Genomic DNA, 18281 nt, shown 5'->3' on the forward strand with positions numbered 1-18281 from the left:
ATACCCAAAGGGTATGTGGAAGTGGAGTCTGTGCACGGTTCTGTCTAATGCGTTACTACTCGAAGGGGTACCCACAGGGGTTACAAGGGAGTCCAACAAGCGTGACCACCTCTTGTATTTCATGTGTGCATGCATCTCCAAATCCGCAGGTTTATGCGCTCAACAACAGATCTCGTGGTTTAAAGACGTCGGAACACGTCTCTAGCCTAAAAAAAGTTCTGCAAAAAATGGAGGTACAATTGACCCTGGAAAGTCCTCTAATACCACTTGTTATGCTCTTGACCTGCAAGAAATTCCAGAATACCAAATATGCGAAGAAATACAACCTAGAACACGGAATAAAATGAGAAAAACAACAAGAATTTTATTATTCAGAGATAAATGCAATGCTCACTTGCCTCTTCGATGGGGCAACCTCCAACAGAGCAGACTCGATAACAAAATAAGACTTGACGATCTTTTCTTTCTAGCTACGACTATTTATAGTTAAATGACCTTCAACAACCTAACGACTAGTGGTCCTTTGCATAACATGGGTTAACCACTTTATTTATTAATTATGCCCTGTTTGCAACTCACTGTGGTCCCTTTCTTAAATGCGGGTCAACCACTTACAATTATTAATATGGGTTGTATTGACTCTTTAACTAACTATGACTATGACTTGACCCCATTGGGTTTATTACATAAATAAAGGGGTTAGGGTTGGACCCTAACACTATATGAAGTAATCTAAAATAAAAATCTTTCTTGTGAAAAATAAACTAATCCTACCTAGCAACAAAGTGCAACAACCGATCTAGAAATGAACTCTATATATAAATGGGATCAAACCTTGCTTGGAAAATTGGAATTCAAGTGCACAACTAGTTGTTTGTATTACCTTGAATAAAGCAATAACAAACGAAATCTTAATTCAAGATTTTTAGCTATTTAACTATTCTCTAAATGAACCATCATCTATTAAATAACAGTAGCATCTTAAGAAACAACAATCGCCTATTCATGAAACAACAATTAAGAACAATTTTTTAAATCCTATTATTATCGAAAATATAAATAAACTTTCCAATAAGTATTGAAGATTATCTATTGTCGCGTCCCCTGATGATGGACTCACTTGGTAGTCTGAAACGTTGGGTTCACAAAACTCTACAACAGGTCATTCCTCCTCTATCTAAAACTATTCATTGCTTAGATAAAAGAACATTAACAATTTGAAAAGGAAACAATACAAAATTAAACTAATTTATTGTACACATATAAGACAACACTTCATTTAGGAAGTGGGCCCAAACCACCATGAGTCAAATTGCCTTTAAACGAAACTTAGATCAAGATATAATCGACAAAAGTTGAAATTAATTGATAATTCCTTTCATTACAAACTTCAAAGGGTAAATACAATTAGGACTTAGTTCATAGTTCTATCTCAAAATTACAATTTCTTGTCATCCCACCAAAGGCGACTTCCTATATTTTTATAATAAAAGAAAGAGTTATGATAGAAGATCTACTAGATAAGGAACATCTTGAGAATCGAAGATTCTTAGGATGTTCTTCCTAGTTAAGATGAATCTTCTAGCTTCGATGGGAAAACCAAAAGTTCTATTGCTATAACTAACTCCATATTTGGGAACAACTCCACTCGAATTAACCATGGATCGTCTTGGATGCACTCACCTCATATTCATCTTCATATTCCCTGTTGTAAGAAAATCTTATCCAACTGATCATTAGCTCAATTTATAAATATAAAAACCTTATTCATTTTATTAAAACATAATTGTATAAATAAATAGGTTTTACCAAGGTCTAGACCATACAGGAAAAAATAATATAATTATAAACCAAAAAGCTAAGAAATTGACATAAAAACTAAAGAATTATCAAGAGAAATATAATAATTACAAGGCCCAACAAAAAGCTTATTCAAGTTTCAAATTGTCTCTTAATATTGTGATACATGAACATTTTGAGAGACAATATCTAGCACTTTGTACGACACTTCATTACATGGTTGCACAATGTTACCTTCTTCTGATTATGATGAAGTGACAAGCATTTCTTTGAGACTTGGACTTAAAAGTACCCACTATTCTCATCATTGTTCAACCTATATATATATTTCAAATAATTACCATTGTAATCTAAGCCTTTGGTTATGCTCACCTTTAGGATTTACAATATGTCGACTAATTGATGATCTTAATTTGATTTATAATGATGATAACATATTTCTCTTCAATAAAAAATTTTTAATTTTTTTTTTTTAAGTTCAACAATATTAGCACACTCAAAAGACTTAAAAAAACAAACTTCATAATTTTCATTTAAATTATTTTTTTGGTGGTTCATGATTTCTTTTCACTTCACTTATAGGTTAAGTGCTAGAACTTGGAATGACCGTCTTTTATAACTTATAAATTCAATTTAAAGCTTAACATTTTCCCAACTCGAAAAGGTAGATTTTCTTCTCTTTTTTCTTTTAAAATTATCAACTATTATCAACTAAAAATATTTTAGATTTCCTTTATATAAAAAGGCATTGCGTTTTTTAATTGAATGATAAATTCTTGGGAATATCACATTCTTACTTCATGTAACTATGTTAGTTACAAGTCTGCTTTGGTACTAAGCCAACACAAATTGTATTACTTTGAACCAATATCACTGACAAGGAAACAAATAGATAATCAAATTGTTAAAATTGGCAACTAGGGCCAAAGTCCATGTGGGTCATCTTATTTATGGCAGCTGATATTTTTCTTGGATCCCTCTCATTGAGAGGTGTAGGATTGATCTAAAGATCATCTGATTCCGATAAGTATTTATGAATATATGAATTTATTTTGATTATGGACAAATTGTCAAGTCGACCAGCAACTTATGTAGGCTCAGAAGTCCAACAGTCATGTCTATTCAACCTCTACGTTTTTAGTATAAATAGAAGAGGACTTGAAGTCATTTGTCACACTAACTCTTCATGTGATCTCCTCCTCTCCACGTCTTTGGGTTTTGGTGAAGGAGAGACACTAAGAGGATATGCTGGCCTAAAGATGATGCCCTAGCCACGCAGATGCCCTAGCCATAGTAAGCCGCAGGCTTATGAGGAGATCTACATGCAGAAAAGAGGAGACTTATGTGCAGCATAAATAAGCCCCTATACGTTGTCTCAAGAGGCTCAATGCATAGATGAGAGGAGGGCTAATATAGGCCCTAAATGAAGGCCTGAATCCACTATCTATTGACCCTATACGTAGCAAGAAAGAGACTCTTTATCCGCAGTCAGAAAGAGGATCTATACACAGTCCTAGAGGAGATGATTTAGCTGTTGTTCTAGCAAGGAGACTTAGCCATAGCTTAGCTGCAGTCATGAAGCCTAGACGTAGTTGAAGGAAGCCCTTGCAGCTGACTTATGAGGAGGACCTATTCACTATCCAAGGGAGCTTCATACACAACCCTAATCCACAGTCAAAGAAGATCCTCTAAACGTTGTTAAAGGAGACCTTATTCCGCTGTCTTGAAAGGCTCCTATCCACAACCCTAAGAGCCCTATTCTGTTGTCTAAAAGGAGTCACCTAATTCGTTGTCTATTGAGATATCAAGCCGCAACAAGGAGGCCCAAAGAGGCCCTTATCTCAGACATGAAGATGACCTCATACGCTGTCACATCTAGCCATAGCTACAACTATCTCACTGCTGGTCAAAAGCATGGATGAGATACGTTTAGGAGCAGTTGTCATCAGATTAGAAGTCAGAGGGCTAAGCTGCTACCTTGGGTCTAGGAATCTGGAACTATAGCCTAGCTGCTTTGCTAGGCTGCAAGCCATAGCAAGCAGCTAAGGCTAATATACATATGGCAGCATGATGAAGCAACAGAAGTATAACAACAGCATGATGTAAGTATTGCAGCATGATGACGATGATGTATTGAGTTTTCCTTATTGGGTGAAACACAATGTAGCATAGATGTCATTGAGTGCTGATCAACAATGAGTACAACATTAGATGCTGATCCGTGATAAGAGCAGCTCAATGATTGGAGCAACAAAGTGACAAGTGTAGCAACATGAAGAGCAGCATGGTGCATCAAGGTGAGGTGCAACATATGGACAAGATGCAATAGGTGAAGAAGTCACCTTGGATAATCAGTTGAAGTAGCATGTCTTCAACCGATCTCATGTAGAGATGATCTAGTCTCTTATCTAGAAAGTCAAAATGTTGACTTCTGTTGTAAATGTACTTTCTCTCTCTCTGCTGAACTATTGAAGAACATAAAAGAAGAATTGATCAAGGGTTTACCCACATTGGGGTTTGTCCCTGGCTAGCGCCACATCTTGTGTCCTCTTGTCTTGGCTTGTCTTCTGTGATTTATGTTTATGTTCTATCTGCAGTTTAATTTAATGCTGATGTGATTGCTAATCTGGAAAAGATATGCAACTAATTGTGAAAATTGAAATAAATTGCTCTAAGCATAGAACATACCTAAAATTAACACAAATCAATATAATTAGTAATATTTAGCAAGGGTGAACCAAAACCAAATTCTCAAAGGCTACAATATAGCAATAGCCACTAATGACAAACTTCGTACCAGTGAGGTGCCTAGCCCCCAAAACTTGAACCTAAGTCTTCATCATAATAACTGCTCCAGGTTTCCACTAACCCATAATCCAATGGAAATTTTAATATCCTTATGTACATTAGTATCCATATAATACTAATATTTATATATATTTTTATCCTAATTACTTGACCTGAGCATTAGACTTGGTTGATTTTTATAATTAACAAAGCCTCGGAATTGTTAGCTAATAATGAACACCACAATATGCTTAATGATTATGCTTCACCAAATGTTAGATTGAATAAATTTATGCATACCATTGTCTATAATAGTATGTCTTGATTGCATAGTGATTTTGATTGTTGAAAGTTTAGGATAATATTCAATCTTGGAGTATAATATTCTCTATTTAATTTTGTTATTTTAACCTTATCGAAATGTCTCAATAAATAAGGTGGATTCAACCAACTTGAAAAAGTATCGCCTTCTTGTGATTGGTGAATAGTCAAATAATCAACTTCCTCGTGGAATTGTCTCTGTTCTCAATGTCATCTATGATGCCTATATTATTTGCCTTATTTGCAATGTATCCCTTTCCCTAACAAAACATGATTGAATTTGACTTTCATTGTGAGTATTCAATGTGAAATTTTGATTGTGACCACCTTCAAAATTAAATCTGTTAAAACAATCCTCCTATCAAAATGTATTTGACTATAAAATACAAATAGGTAGTTGACTATTAGAATTCTTGCCAATGTTGTTTTGTGGAATGACAATGTTTAGAAGTTGAATGTGCTAAAATGCTTGGAGACCCAAAACAAGAATAACAAGCATGCACATACAAAGAAAGCTAGTGATTGGCCCGGTTTCATGACTTTGTCCTCACTAAAATAAATTCTTAGGCTTTCACAAGATAGAGATACCCACACAAGGGGCTCATTCACTTTCCACATGTGATGGATCTTTGATAGTTGCAACAATAAGGATCATTTGGATTTGCATGCAAGGATGCATTATGGATGAAAGGGGATACACAAGTAATGGTTATTTTATGCAGATAGTGTATCTCCAACAGATAAGTCAAAAGTAAAGTGAATGTGATCGTAAGAGAAAAAAAACAATGGCTTGTTTTTTCACATTCCAAGGTAATATAATTTAATGTTTACTCTTTACTTCTCCATACACCTAAACTTTTGTTTCATGAGTTTATGTGTTATGTGCACATAAAACCTCCATTCATGGTAATTCTTTGTGTTAGGGAATGGAATGTGTAGACATACTTGGAATGGAGGGAAATAATTTCTTTGTAGGTCAAATGAGGTAAGTGTGCTCACAAAATTTCCATGGCAAGAAAAGTTTGAGGGTCACTAGGTTCAATCTATGACAAGAGACAAGTGACAAAAGCATACTCAACACAAGCATTGGTACATATCGCTATGTTCGGAGCAATAAATGATGCAAGCAATGAAACATGAAGATGTTTCATAACATCATATGCTTGGGCATACAATGGTAAGTGCTTAGTAATATTGGCATTAATCACATGTGCATGTCCATATGCTTGTATAAGAAGGGAATATCGTTATAAGACATGTGACTAGTGTAATGTTTAGAAAATGACCATTTTTCTAGAGTATAGGTGATAAAATTAAGATTTGTTATAATAATCTTAGATTCCCAAATAAGGATAGGGTTTTATCCCCAGTTGAGTTTAAAGGAAAAATCGTTAAGTTAATATTGACTTGATCAAGAGTGAGTTTATCATAGGTGGTTTATAGTGGCACATGGTTTTATCCCATGACATTCATGTAAAGGGCCATTTTTCTAGAGTATAGGTGATAAAGTTAAGGGGGATTGTTGCAATAATTATAGATTCTGGAATAAGATAGGTTTTTATCACAAGTAGAGTTTAAAGGAAAAATCAACAAGTTAATCTTGAATTGATCAAGAGTGGGATTATCATAGGTGGTTTATAATGGCACACAGTTTTAGCCCATGGCATCCATGTTTAGAAACCCAGTTTAAAGGCTTAGTGTATCCTTATGTTTATGTGTGCATGCTTATGTTATCTCTCTACCACAAGTGTAAACTAAACGAAATGTGTGGTGTCGTATATTTTTCTATGCAAACTCTTAGTCACAATCTACTTACTATTAGTTTTTGTAGCTCGAACAGGTGTTCTTGCTTCAAGAGGTGTCATTAAGGCTAGAAACATGGAGATGTTAACTATCTAGAAGCCCATGTAATTTTTCCTAAGGGAAAAATTTTAATTAGAGCCAATTAGTGATTATTTTAATTATTTCCCAAGTCTAACTTAGGGAAAGTGGATAACTAATTGACATTAGTTGGGGTAAGATCGATTTTCCTCTAGAAGCCTGTAGAAATTTTCTAAGACGATCTTAGCCGTCGATTGGATCAAGTGGATGTAGAATTGTGACCATTCATTTGTGAATGAGATATTATAAAGGGAGATCAATGGACAACTTTGGAATGGGTGAATTTTCAGAGAGACACCAAGAGGGTTTAAATAACAATGATTGAGAGAACATTATTCAGATATTTTTGCTATCAGTATTTTCTGCAAGAGGCCAATTTTTCCCTAATGAGATTGTGAGCTTCAGGAGGAGGTTGAATTGCTCGGTAAATTCGCAGGAGCCTAAGTTTATTTAACGAAAGGTAGTGTGAGTCTTCCATAGGCCAAATCAAATTTCCCAGAGGAGGTGCAAGTTCACCACAGACCAATGCGAGTTTGTTAGAGTCCTTTATAATTTTCCAGAAGCCAAATCAAATTTCCAAGAGGCAGTGCAATTTTGTCATGAGACAATACGAATTGCCAAGAAGAGCTAGTGCAAAATGCTAGGGGCCAATGCATGTTGCTGGAGGCAATGCAAATTGCAGAAAAGGGAAGTCGTGGGGTTTTCAAATTAGCATATGTAAAGAACTAATTTTGCTGGAGCTTTGCCAGTGAGAGGTAGGAAGTTGTACTTCTCAATAACATTTTATTTGCTAAAGATAATAATAAAAGCCCTCAAATCTGAAAACTATTTTTCCCCACATTGGGCCTTTTCCAAGGACTTTTGTCAAAAATATAAGTGTATATTGTGTGATTGGTTTCTTGTGTATTTTCCATTGCGATTTATTTTGTGATTGGCGTTGCTTATGTTATTATTCGTTACTTATAGCAAAAGAATTAATTTATTGTAAATAAGTAACAAGAAATAAATAACTCGTTCATAGCACCATCTTGGTAGCCAAAATTTTCACATGGTATCAGAGCAATGAAGTGTTGAGGTTATTTGTGATCTGAGCACGAGGGTTTCGTAAGAGAAATCTAAGGTTTCATAAATGTTATTTTCTCCAGATCTTTTCAAATTTATTAAGCTTTATTGGTTGAGGGTTTCATAAATGGCTTCAACTGGATTGAGAGATCAAGACAAACTTGATGGTGCATCAAACTTTGGTGTTTGGAAATCTAGAATCTTATTATTGCTAAAGGAGCGTGAATTGGAGGAATATGCTATGGCAGTTGTAGCCATACCAATAGATGCGGTGTAATTAGCAGTTTACCAGAAGGAGGGTACCAAAGGCAGGCGCATAATCCAAGATGGAATTAAAGATCACATCATTCTGTTAATTTATGGTATGTTCTATGATTAGAGCAGTTTACTTCTTTTCTTATTATTATCCACATATTAGCAATCACATGTACATTAAGTAAAGTGCAGATAGAACATTAAACGATCCACAGAAAAATAAGCCAAGACAAGAGACACAAGATGTGGCGGCTAGCCAGGGACCAACCCCAATATGGGGAGACCCTTTGATCAAATCTTCTTTTATCTTCAATAATTCAGCAGAGAGAAATAGTACATAAATTTGATTTACATCAGCAGCAACAAACCCTAGATTAGCGCTCAACTAGGGCAAACAATATCTTGCAAACCGACCGTCAAATTGGCTTGATTCCTTCACCAAAAAATGTGGCCTTCTGAGGAGAGTCAGTTCCACCTACAATGCAATTCTGAGAGAGAGTCTGATGGTCAACGCTGGTCAAACTTCCGATCTGCAGTTGCAGCCCTAAATCTGCGTCCTTCCTTCCACACGTGTGAGAGAAGAGTCTCTTTCTGCACAGTAGGAGAAGAGCCTCTTTTCTGCGCAGGAGAGAGAGAGATGTGATGAGATGAGTGTGTCCAAATGAGGAAAAGACCTCTTGTATTTATATAGAAATGTTGATGATTGAATAGATGCGACTGTTGGGCTTCTAAGCCTACATGAATCGCTGGTCAGCTTGATAATTATTACATAATCAAAATAAATTCATATGTCCATAAATACTTATCATAAACGGATGATCTTTAGATCAATCCTACACCTCTCGACGAGAGGAATCTAATAAAAATATTATCAGCCATGAATAAGATGACCCATATGGAGTTTGGCCCTAGTTGCCAATTTTAACACTCCCTCTCAACTAGGGAGAACTCCATCTGCAATTCATCTGTCTGTCACTACTATTCATCCATCAAATGCACTGCCCTGTACAGCTTGACCCCTGCTCTTCTCTACTCTATTATGCCTGCTTTGCTCTGTTCTGTTCTGCGATGTTCTAATCTGCTCTACTTTGCTCTCCTTTGCTTTGTCCGAATTATGAAGAAGAAGAAATGATCGAAGATGTATCATACCATCCTCCACTGACTCAAAGTCAGTCTCAGAGTGTGTACCACTGGTCCTAGACCAGTGCTCAGCCAACCTGAAGTCGGTGTCATAGTGGGTACAACTCTTACCACTGGTCCCAGACCAGTATCATTGATCCTAGATCAATGAAGGTCATCCTAGCATAGGGAGTACGGTAGATACATTGATGCGTCTGTCAGTACTACTATGGTCCCTATCCTCATTTCCCTGCTCATTGATCAGATGAGAGGTACTTCCCATGAGTCCCAGACTGCATGGGTAGGATGCCTCGACAGGAGAACTAATCAATCCTGTCCACAAGAGAGCGAATCATCCTGTCCCACAAGAGAGCGAATCATCTTGTCCCACAAGACAACGAATCATCTTGTCCACAGGAGAGCGAATCATCATGTCCACAGGAGAGCGAATCATCCTATCCACAATTGCCATGGAGAACACATCATCCAGGCCTCACAGGAGAACCAATCATCTTGCTACACAATCGTCATGGAGAACACATCATCCAGACCTCATAGGAGAAATAATCATCCTGCTATATAGTCGCCACAGGGTGTCACAGGGAAAGTTTTGATTCTTTTACCTTGTACACGTACACCATCAGGGGATGGTGAGTCACCCTGTGGTCATATGTCGCTCCAAGAAGTACCCCGCGCCCCTCGGAGCTCCCAGAGCTCAATACATCATACAGGACCCTCATCAGAGGGTCTTTGAACGACACCAAGTCGTTCTCGGAAAGTCAGGAATTTGACCTTCCCTAGGGGCTTTGTCAGAATGTCGACGACCTGTTCATTTGTACCGATATGTTGGAGCCTTATTGCTCCTCGCTGCACCATATCTCGAATATAGTGGTACCTGATATCGATATGCTTGGAGTGATCATGAAATACGAGATTCTCTGACAAACGAATCCCACTCTAGTTGTCACATAGGATCACGGTGGTATCCAATGTAAATCCAAACAGCTCACTGAAGAGCTTTCGCAACCAAACTACCTCACAGGAGGCCATGCTAGCAGCAATATACTTTGCCTCGGTGATGCTCAAAGCCACCGACTTCTGCTTCTTGCTCATCCAAGATATCGAAGCAGATCCCAAGGAGAAATAGCACCCGGAAGTGATCTTACGATCCACCACACTGCGTGCCCAATCAACATCAATGTATCCAAGTGGTCTCACATCTCTGGCAGTGTATCTTAACCCATATGTAATTGTGCCACGAAGATATCTTAACAGATTCTTGGCACCAATCCAATGTATGTGGTGAGGTTCAACCATATGTTGACTTAATGTGTTGACTGCAAAGCATATATCTGGACGGGAGTTCACTAAGAACATTAATGCTCCAACGAGTTGCCGATACTCAGTGGCATTTCGTAAAATAGGTCCAGCAGCACTACCGCTTAACTTCTTGAAGTCAAGCTCCATCGGGGTAGTTACAGGCTTGCAGTCCACCATACCGAATCTTTCCAATATCTTCACCACATATTTTCCTTGAGATAGGAAAATTTCCCCTGGCTTCTGCCACACTTCAAGTCCTAGGAAATAGTGCATTAGTCCTAGGTCCTTCATTTCAAATTCAGAAGCCAACTCCCTCTTACATTTGTGAATGAGAGGGTCTGCACCTGTTAGAAAGAGGTCATCCACATACAACACTAGTATGAGAGGTTTGTCATCTTCAACCTTAAAGTAAAGGTTAGGATTGGCTTCACTCCTAGTGAATCCCAACTTCATCAAGTAGCTATTGATCCTCTCATACCATGCTCGGGGTGCTTGCTTCAGCCCATAGAGAGCCTTCTTCAACCTGCATACGTGAGATTTTCGATCATACATCTCAAATCCTTCGGGTTGCTCCACGTAGACCTCTTCTTTGATCGAACCATGCAAGAATGCGGTCTTGACATCCATCTGATGTAGGTTCCATCCTTGTGAAGTTACAAGGGCTATGATTGAGTGGATGGTGGTATATCTGGCAACAGGTGCAAATATCTCGTCATAGTCTATACCTTCCTTCAGGGAGAAGCCACGAGCGACAAAACAAGCCTTATACTTTTCCGTACTTCTATCTGTTGCATGCTTTATCTTGTAAAGCCATTTAGAAGTGACAATTGTCTTGTCCTTGGGTCTGGGAACTACTTCCCAGACATCATTCTTCATAATATACTCATATTCTTCGATCATAACATCCTTCCATACTTGATGCTTGACGACATCTAAGAATGATGAAGGCTCATTTTGTATGATTGTGCTCATGATGGTCAGGGATCCCTGATACCTGTTAGGTTTCTTACTTTCACGGAAGGTTCCTTGGGGTGCAGTGTGTCCTTCAGCATCATCGAGTAGCCCCCTAAGCCAAGAGGGCCTCTTCCTAGAAGAGGAAGGCTTAGGTGGATCAATAGGATCCATGGGTTCATCCACATCGGGCATTGTTACATCATCTTTTTCTTTCGATTCCCTGGTGTCAACTTCTTGAAAGCTCCTCAAAGTAGGAAGATTGTCCACCTTGCTGAGAGCCATATCTTCATCAAAAGTGACATCATGACTAATCACGACTTCCCTTTGACCGACTACATAGATTTTATAGCCCTTAGTATTTTCACCATAGCCCACGAAGATTCCTTTCTTTCCAAATGCACCCAATTTATTCCTTTTCTCTTTTGGCACATGAAAATATACAGGGATTCCAAAAATTCTAAAATGAGATACGTCAGGTTTCTTACCGGTGAACATTTCTTCAGGAATCTTGGAACCTAATGCTTGATGAGGGCATCGATTTTGTACATATACGACAGTGTTTGCAGCTTCGGCCCATAGAAAATTCGGAAGTCTTTGATCATGGAGCATGGCATGGATAGCTTCCACAATCATACGGTTCTTCCTTCCCGCCACACCATTATGTTCAGGAGTATATGGTGTAGTAGTCTCCCTCTTATTGCCAGTGTCTTTACAAAAGTCATGAAACTCGTTAGATTCATATTCAGTCCCATTATCAATCCTTAAGATCTTGATCTTATTTTCGATTTGATTCTTGATCAAGGCTTTGAAGTGTCGAAACCAAGAGAACACTTCATCCTTCCTTTTCAAGAAGTATATCCAAGTCTTTCGAGAATAGTCATCTGTAAAAGTAAGGTAATATGAATATCCTCCCAAGGAGTTCACAGGGATCATACCAGATATGTTTGAGTGAATCAACTATAACATATTGGAGGTCTTACTTTGGCTTGAGGGGAATGGTCCCCTTTTGAGTTTTCCTTCGGCACATCCCGGATATACACCTTCTTTCTCTACTCGGAATTCGGGCATCCCTGTCACCATTTGTCTTACATCGGGTAGAGCTTTATAATGAAGGTGTGCAAACCTTCGATGCCAAAGTTCGAACTGAAGAGATGTGTCACAAGACATGACACCTAGTAGACTTCCACCGACCTGATATAATGAATCAACTCAAAACCCAAGAGTGAAGGCATTTTTAACATTGTTTTTCCATACACGTACCTTGTCATCACTGAAGGTCACCTTGTAGCCTTTGTCTTCCATTGTTGAGATGGACACCAATTTCTTTTTGAGGTCAAGTACATATAATACAGCCTGTAAGTGGATCGTATTACCTTGATTCAATTTAAGAGAGACATTGCCTTACACCTCTCACGAGATATTTCATATTATCTCCAAGGACAATTTCCAGGTTAGTTTCTTTCTCTATCAGATTATGGAGAACTTCTTTGTAACCAGTGAAGTGCCTTGAGGCACCACTATCAATAAGCCAAATTCCCAGCAAGTCCAAAGGAGCAGAGGTAGATAGAGCAGCTGGTAGATAATATTCATCCTACTTATTGTCAAAGTGTTAGACTCATACCTAGAATTTCTAGCCTTCTTGAATGATTGTCCTCTTCCTTGATTTCCAGCATTCCTTTTACCTCTGCTATTAGATTTGCCATTCCTTTGATTGCCATGAGAGGGATTTTGATCATCGCCCTGATGTGAGTCCCTTCTATCAGGGCACTCCCTTGCATAGTGACCTTCTTTATCACAAATGTAACATCGTCCTTTTCTTCCACCCTTGGGTCCAACCTTTCTTTTTGATTTAGTCTCGGAGTTATTTCTTTTCTTAGCATGAGAAGAAAAGGCAACAGGAGGACCTTTAGGCATGGGTAATTCTTGCACTTCTATCCTTGTTTCTTCTTGAATGCATCTTGCCATTAATTCCTCGAAACTAGGAATTACATTATTGTTGAGAAGAGTAGTCCTGAACACGTACCATTCGACGGTAATCCTCTAAGAGTTGTGAGTGCCATTTCCCTATCAGTAATAATCTCCCCAATAGATAGGAGATCGTTCCTGATCTCGGTGATTCTTAAGAAGTATGCTTGCATACTCTCATCTTTGCCCTTCTTAATTTCCTTAAGCTTATTTCTAAGAAATAAGACTTGATTTGCATCATTAACTTTAAATAAACTCACCAGTCTATCGTAGATTTCCTTGGAGGTGTTTAGGTCGAAGATGTAGGCCACCAAGCACTTGTCGATAGAGTCCCGGATGATCTTCTTTGTTTTGACTTCACCGGTTTTCCATTTGTTCTTGGCAGCAGCGGGTGCATTTGATGGAGGCTCAACAATATTGCCTCTCACATGGTCCAACACTCCTTGATCTTCTAAGGTTAGATCGAGAGACATCTTCCATACGTGATAGTCAGGGAAGAGTGTTGAGGACCCTATAGTTCTTTTAGGATAGCCTTGCCAATCTTCTCTTCAGTGATTGCTCTTGCTCTTGCTCGGGCTTTGTCTTCACCTCGGCTCTGATACCATGTTAGTTTATGGTATGTTCTATGCTTAGAGTAGTTTATTTCTTTTCTTATTATTATCCACAGATTAGCAATCACATGTACATTAAGTAAAGTGCAGATAGAACATTAAACGATCGACAGAAAAACAAGCCAAGACAAGAGACACAAGATGTGGCAGCTAGCCAGGGACAAACCCCAATATGGGGAAACCCTTTGAGCAAATCTTCTTTTATCTTCAATAATTTAGTAGAGAGAAATAGTACATAAATCTGATTTACATCAACAACAACAAACCCTAGATCAACCCTCGACTAGGGTAGACAATATCTTGCAAACCGACTGTCGGATCGACTTGATTCCTTCCCCAAAAAATGTGGTCTTCTGAGGAGAGTCAGTTCCACCTATAGCACAATTCTGAGAGAGATTCTGATGGTCAAAGCTGGCCAAACTTCCGATTGGCAGTTGCAGCCCTAAATCTGCGTCCTTCCTTCCACACGTGTGAGAGAAGAGTCTCTCTCTACGCAGTAGGAGAAGAGCCTCTTTTCTGCACAGGAGAGAGAGATGCGATGAGATGAGTGTGTCCAAATGAGGAAAGGACCTCCTGTATTTATATACAAATGTTGATGATTGAATAGATGCGACTGTTGGGCTTCTGAGCCTACATGAGTTGCTGGTCGGCTTGATAATTATTCCATAATCAAAATAAATTCATATGTCCATAAATACTTATCGGAATCGGATGATCTTTAGATCAATCCTACACCTATCGACGAGAGGAATCTAATAAAAATATTATCAGCCATGAATAAGATGACCCATATGGAGTTTGGCCCCAGTTTCCAATTTTAACACATTCCCCATATTGCAAAATTGGATACATCCAAGAAGATGTGGGATGCCATCCTAAAGTTGTTTTGGAATGCTACTGCAAATAGAAATTTGATCCTCAGAGATAAGCTAAGAAACACAAGGATGAACAAAGGAGAAGGTGTGGTTAGTTACCATACCAAGACTAAACTTGTCAGGGATGAGTTAGCAACTACTAGAGAAAATATAGATGATGACGAGCTCGTGAGAACTTCCTTAAATGGGGTCTCAAAGCAATGTGATGTGCTTGTGCAAGTGTTTAATGGACGACATGACGTACCTGACTGGGATCGTTTATCGAGTGATTTCACTAAATAGGAGGTTAGGTTGAGCCTTGTCAATCGCAATAGCGATAAGATCTAGAAACATGTGGATGACGAGAATGTTGCTCTAGCAGGAAAATGAAAATTCAAGAAGAGCTCAAGAAAAGGGCATAACTCTAAGGGAGAGAAGAAGAAAAGGACTTTAGTAAAATTAAGTGTTTTGGACGCAGTGAACATGGAAACTATGTTAGTCAATGTCCGAACAGGAAGAAGGGTGATAAGAAGAAGTAGGAAACAAAAGCTTCAATAGATATTGACGAGCTATCTTCAAGACTTGAAGATGAGTTCGCTCTCACAGCGTACTTATCTAGGTCAACAACCATAGGAGTATGGTATACTGATAGTGGGGCGTCATGTCATATGACAAGTGTTAGAGAATATTTCTCCAGCTACCAAGAGGAGGACATAGGTTTCCAGATTCATATGGGTAATAACTCCAAGTGCATTCCAGTTGGGAGAGGTACAGTTACGTTTCAGAGGAAGTTAGGCAAGAGTACTCATGTTATAGATGTGTTGCATGTGCTAGCTTTAAGGATGAACCTGATTTTCATTTATGCTCTTCAAGACAAGGGAAATGATGCCTACTTTTGAGGCAAGAAGGCGTACATAAAACACCGGGATTGGAAGTCAGTCAAGCAAATTGGAGTCAGAAGCAAAAGATAATACAGGTTGCAATTGGATGCTCCAATGGAACTAGCAAGCAACAACATTGACATAGATATGGGTGATCTATGGCATAGCAAGATGGGACATATCCATCATGGAGCACTTAATTTGTTCAAAGAGATCATGAGAGGAGTTCCAAAAGTAAGCACAGGACATGATAATGTGCACAAAGGGTGCGTACTTGGGAAGTTTGGAAAGGAAACATTCCCAAGGAGTGATAGTAGAGCCAAGGTTGTTCTAGAATTGATACATTTTGATATTTGTGGCACACTATCCACAAAGTCTCTCAAGGGTTACAAGTATTTTGTTACATTCATTGATGAATTCTCCAAGAAGACCCAAATTTACTTCTTGAAGACATGAGACGAAGTCTATAGTCGCTTGGAAGAGTTCAAGGCTCTTGTGGAGAATTCAATAGGCAGGAGGATAACAGTCCTTCAAACACATAATGGAGGCAAGTACATTGAGAAAGTGTTGATTTTTGTATTTATGGTCGATCTTCATAATGTACATTTCAATCATTAATGCATTTGTAAGAACGCCTTCAAAACCAGGCAAGGTTTGTATGAGTGGTTAGTTATGCCATTTGGCCTATGTAATGCACCAGCTACATTTATGAGATTAATGAATGATGTACTGCACCCTTTTATAGATTCATTTTTATTGTCTATTTGGATGATATACTGGTATATAGTGCAACCTGGGAGGAGCATATTTCACATTTGACGCAGGTGTTGGAAACATTAAAGAAGCACCAACTGCTAGAAAATATCAAGAAGTGTGAGTTTGCATAGCAGTCCTTAGTGTATTTGGGGTATGTTATCGGTGGAGGAGAATTGAAGATAGATCCTTCCAAGATGGAGGCCATCATGAAATGGTCAATGCCTACTAATGTTACTGAGGTTAGGAGTTTCATTAGGGCAACACAATACCTGAGGAAATTCATAGCCTCATTTTCAGTGGTAGCAGCACCGCTCCACACCATAACAGCAAGTGGTAAGAGTTTCTAGTGGGGAAAAGGTCAGCAGAACGCTTTCGATGCGTTAAAGAAGAAGACCAATGAAGCACCAATTCTAGCATTACCAAACTTGCAGCGGCCCTTTGAAGTGGAGACAGATGTGAGTGGGTATGCTATGGCAGTTGTCTTGATGCAGGGAAGAAGGCTTGTATGTTACCATTCTAAATTTTTTCATGGGGCAGTGCTTAACTACCCTACCTATGATAAGGAGTTGTATGCCATGGTGCAAGCTATGAAAAAGTGGAAGTGCTATCTGATGGGAAAGTAGAGAATAATCCACACAGATCACTAGTCGTTACAGTACTTATAGGCCCAAAATAAGCTACAACAGCCTAGGCATTACAAGTGGAAGGGGTTTTTACAGTAGTTTCATTTGGTGATCAAGTATAAGAAGGGCAGCACAAACAATTTGGTCGATATTCTTTTAAGCCCACCCACATCAAAGATTACATCGTTCAAGACTCTTATGCACATGGAGCCATTCACCCATGATGCATACATAGAAGCATATTCAGAAGATGAGGACTTCAAGGAGGTGTATCAACAGTTCCAGAGTCAGAGTCATGTGCATGATGGTGACAACATTGTTGACTACCATCTCCAAGATGGGTTACTCTACAGGTTGGATAAGTTATGTGTTCCTAAAGGTCAACGTTTATAGCTGATTAGAGAGGCTTACACCTCCAAGGTCGCAGGGCACTTTGGTGTAGGGAAGATCATGGCTAACTTACAGAGGTGTGTGTATTGGCCCAAGATGCAAGAGCAAGTAGCTAGGTTCATAAGAGGATGTATGCTTTTGTTGTACCAGCAAGCCTAGCAACATGAAGCAAGCTCTGTATCATCCCTTACATGTACCTACTCGTCCTTGGGAAAGCATTTCCATGGAGTTTGTGGGAGGTTTACCGACAACCATGAAAGGACATGACTACCTATTCGTGGTAGTTGACAGGTTCAGCAAGATGTGTGTTATGATGCCATGTAAAAAGACCATCAACGGACAAGAAGTAGCGAACTTGTTCTTTGGACAGGTCTAGGTACACTTTGGGATACCAAGGAGCATCATTACAGACAGGCATACAATATTTCTCAATGCATTTTGGATTACATTGTGGGAGACGCTGGACACAAAGTTGAAGAAATCTACAACATTCCATCCATAGATAGATGGGCAGACATAAATAGTGAATAGGACTTTGGTGCAGCTTCTAAGGGGTTACAACCAGAAGCATTCGAAGACCTGGGATGAAAATCTAGTATATATACTACGTTCTTATAACATAACAGTCCACACTTCTATAGGAAAGTCCCCATTTGAAACTTGTTTTGGATATTTTTCACCTTCACCTTTGGATATTGCATA

The 18281-nt window shown here is 38.7% G+C and overlaps 1 protein-coding gene across 2 annotated transcripts in view; it reads right to left on the reverse strand.

Annotated features, from left to right (window-relative positions):
* Positions 1-1361: 1361 nt before the first annotated feature.
* LOC149209881 (uncharacterized) overlaps positions 1362-18281 on the reverse strand; it is a 285654-nt gene continuing 268734 nt past the window's right edge. For both annotated transcript variants that reach the window (XR_016252911.1, XM_089396537.1), the window contains one exon: positions 1362-1705. The gene's annotated coding sequence lies outside the window, so the exon portion shown is untranslated. The remainder of the gene's footprint in view (positions 1706-18281) is intronic.

The sequence above is a fragment of the Pinus tabuliformis genome, chromosome 1_2, assembly GCF_031772625.1.
Source record: "Pinus tabuliformis cultivar Carrire ecotype Pingquan chromosome 1_2, CPIR1, whole genome shotgun sequence".
Taxonomy (NCBI): Eukaryota; Viridiplantae; Streptophyta; class Pinopsida; order Pinales; family Pinaceae; genus Pinus; species Pinus tabuliformis.